This window comes from Ursus americanus, chromosome 29, assembly GCF_024610735.1.
Source record: "Ursus americanus isolate L20-20 chromosome 29, mUrsAme1.1.p, whole genome shotgun sequence".
In the NCBI taxonomy this organism is placed as follows: domain Eukaryota; kingdom Metazoa; phylum Chordata; class Mammalia; order Carnivora; family Ursidae; genus Ursus; species Ursus americanus.
Window position 1 is genome coordinate 29,795,967 of NC_142155.1, and position 4,048 is coordinate 29,800,014.

Genomic DNA, 4,048 nt, shown 5'->3' on the forward strand with positions numbered 1-4,048 from the left:
CTCCCAGGCGCGGCGCGGCCGTCGGCCCCTGAGCGGTCAGGGCGGCGCGGCAGGCCGGCCCCGGCGCCCCCGGTGGGACAGCCCCGCAGACCCAGGCTCAAGGCAGAGAGGGACCTGGAAAGCCGCCTGGTGAGGCGCCCCCTTGGCGACTCGCGCCGACTGGTAAGACCAGCGGCAGGACCAACCGCCCGCGGTCGCGCCGCGAAGGCATTTGCAGCGCGCGGCGCCAGGCTTCCGGGCGCGGGAGGCGGGCCGGGTAGGCCGGCGCGTCGACGGGGAGCTGGAGCCCCGGGGCGGGCGGAGGCGAGGACGGGCAGAAGGGGCTTCGAGGGCAGTTCCGCGTGGCGGCAGGGCCGGGACCCAGTCTGCTTCTCAGAGCGCCTTCCACCGTGGAGGGCGCGGCGGCAGGCCTGGCGCGGTGGGGGGCGGGCGGGCGGGCGGGATGGGGGCGCCGGAAGCAGACCCCGGAGTGAAGTGCTTTTCGGCCGCCCGCGCGGTACTGAGCGAGCCCCGTGTGCCCGGCGCGGCTCTAGGCTGGGGAGAAACGGGAAGGAGAGCGGGAGGCGCCACTGGCACGTGCCCGGGCGTTAAGGCCGAACCCTCAGAGGGCCCCGCGCTCCCGGGCTGGGGCTGAGGCTGAGGGCGCGCCAGTGCCCTTGCGTCCCGCGGCGCAGGGGGTGGCTTGGGCGCATTGAGTGTTGTGACCCCCAGCAAGTTGCTTACCTTCTTCCATGAACCCGTTCCTTCACTTGAATTGATAGAGTTGTGAGGGTTACAGTAAAGTATGGATGTCCTTGGAGACTGTGAAAATCTTCCTTCTGCACAATTACTAGTTTGAGTTTCCCTGCTTTTTTGTTTGCCTAGTTCTGGCTCTCCAACTTTGCAGGCGTTTATTCTTTTACTCACAGGGCTGGCACAGAACACGCCTTACAAAAGGAGGTCTGGGGGAACGGAAGAAACCGGACTTGATAGTCTTGCTGTATCTACTATGCCAGAGGACCGCTTGGCTGCACTCTTGTTCTGTTCCCCGGACTAAATCGTAACCAAGGTAACCCTCAGAAGACTCCAGGGGAAGGGGCAGGAGGGGGAACGTGCAGGCAAACTGTGAGTAGCTCCCAGAGATATGTCTATAGTAGATTTTGTTCATTTGCAAAGTCAGACACATTTGTGGGAGTTTCTCATGTCACTCCTTCATTTTGAAATATCAAATACAATGTAGATCAAATCAAGACAATGCTTAATATAATCCTGGCCTAACAGTGTAAATCTCAGCATTTTCAATCTAGCCAGGTAACCTCATGCTGCCAATGCCTCCTGTCCTTACTTTTTTCTTTTTAAAAGTATTGATTGATTGATTGATTGATTGCAAGCTCTTCATCATGGGGCTTGAACTCAGAACCCTGAGATCAAGAGATACATGCTCTGCCGGACTGAGCCAGCCAGGAGCCTCTCCTGTGCTTACTTTTAAATGGCAGTTGTCTTTGAGCATTCCTGGAACCTGTCATGGGGCTGAAGCAATAAATACCCGCTAAATGAATAAAAGAATCATTTGATTTCTTTTAAAAGTTAGATTTTTACCTGATAAACTCATCCTTGAAAATTCAGTTTCATTTTCCAAATTTTCTTTAATTAATGCTTTATATTAATGATAGAAGAAAAATGAACATTTGATTTAAAAACATCTAGAAAGATCTAGCTGTGATATCCTCTTCCTCGATTATTCACCCAGGTGGAATTGATTTTCTCTTCCCTTTTACACACCTCTATTTAGTGTTTGTGACATATGATTTATCTATCATGTCATGCAATTGTTTACTATTTCTCCTTCCTACCAGAATATGAACTTCTCGAAGGCAAGAACTCTTTTCATATATTTTAATTTTCTCAGTGCCTAGCACAATACAGGACTTTTAGTCAACATGCAATAAATGTTTAACAAGAGAATAAGCCGATTACCTGGAGCTGTGTCATTCAAGGTGAAAGGAAGTTCTTCATTATAGAATGGTCTTATTATCATCTGGAATTGTTTGATTGTCCCATGGAATAATGGAGATTTCAATGCTCTATACCAGCTCAAGCAGTATAGCCAAACTCTTATGGAGACCACAGGGTTGTAGACAGAGTAAATGACTTCTGTTTTCTATCGAACTTGTCCCCCAACCGGCTTCCATGGCTCAGGGCCTTTACTCCTGGATAACAGGGGCATATTATTTGGCCGTTATGGGCTGAGAGCCTGTTCCTCCCATCGTCCCAGATATTTCCAATGTTCCACTTCTTCTGTGTCTGGGAGAGGTAGCTTTACTTGCTCTGTATTGCTCTGCTGCTGGACAGGGAACTTAATCAGGCCACTGCATGTGAAGATTAAGCTCCTGCTACCACCATCCATCTCTAGAACTTTTGCAGCGTCCCCAACTCTGTACCCATTAGACACTGACTTCTCATTCTCCCCTATTCCAGCCCATAGTAACCACTATTCTACTTTGTTTCCGTGAATTTGGTTATTCTAGTTATCTCATATGAGTAGGATCGTACAGTATGTGTCGTATATGTCTGTCTTATTACACTCAGCATATTGTTTTCAGGATTCATCCATGTTGTAGGATGTCTCAGAATTCCCATGCTTTTTAAGGCAGAATAATATTCCAGCGTGTGTGTGTGTATACCACATTTTTTTATGCATTCATACTTTCATCTGTCTGTGGACATTTGGATTTCCACCTTTTGGCTATGTGAAAAATGCTGCTATGGACATTGGTGTACAACTATCTGTCCAAGTCCCTGCTTTCAGTTCCTTGCCTCTGTACCTAGAAGTAGACTGCTGGGTCATGTGATAATGCTAGGTTTAATTTTTGGAGGAAACCCCATGCTGCTTTATATAGTAGCTGCAACGTTCTCACCAGCAATGCCCAAGGGTTCCAATTTCTCCACATTCTCACCAATGCTTGTTATTTTCTGTTGTTGTTGTTGTTGTTAATAGCCATCCTAATGGGTATGAAGTTTCACTCATGAATTTTTGCATCCATGTTCCTAAGAGATATTGGTCTGTAGTCGACTTTTTTATAAATGGATTTAAGTATTTTGGGTGATAAGTAAACAATAGCAACAACAACAACAAAAAACAAATGAGAAGTCAAGGCTGTCCTGAGTTTCTTGGCTGCTTTAGTGAGTTTGTAGTGCAGCAGAGAATCCTGGAGCAGGACCAGATTTTAAAGGGCAGGGAGGAAGGATGTGTACAATATTTTTGTACAAATATTTCTGTACAATATTTATACAGAAGTTTGTACGATATTTGTACAATATTTTTTGTAATATTGGGAAATGTCAGCTCATAAGGACTGTTGCCATCCTGGAGGAGGTGTATAGTTGACAATTGAGGAAACATGACTAAAGCCCGAGAACTGTGTAAGGGCCAGAAATACAGATAATGACAACATCTCCCATTGAATGAGCAACGGTGAATGTTTGGGAATTACCGGTTTAAGTGTAGTAGCTAAACTCACAGAACTGCATGAGTCTTCCTAGACAGAGAGGGTGAAAAGTGACAAGAGGGTCAAGAACAGAACCTCAGAGAACCAAAATTTAAGTACCATGCAGCGAAGAAATGGCCAATAGAGACTGAAAAATAGTAAGCAACAGGAGGGAGTAGTATTGTGGAAATCAAAGTAGAATATGTTATTAAAACAGAAGAGAACAATTCTCTAGTGTTTCAAGGAATTCCAACGTTATCTCCTCCTCTCTCCTTAGCCAGGGAGCGTGCCCGTCACTGTAATTATCAGTTGCCAATGCTTTTTAGTCACAGCAGAACTGGATCAATAGCAGAGATGGATTTATTGTAAAATTAATAAATTTATAGTAACAAGGCATCAGCATCCTTTTTTTTGCTAATCTAAATATTTCAAATATGATATCTCCACTAAGCCAGTTTTTATTTCAATTATGTAAAGTAAGGATGAAGGTTTAAAAATGATCTCTAAATTTGTTATTACCACTTTCAGTTAAAAAGTCATCAGGGCAAAACCACATCTGGACAAAACAAAACCTCTTACGA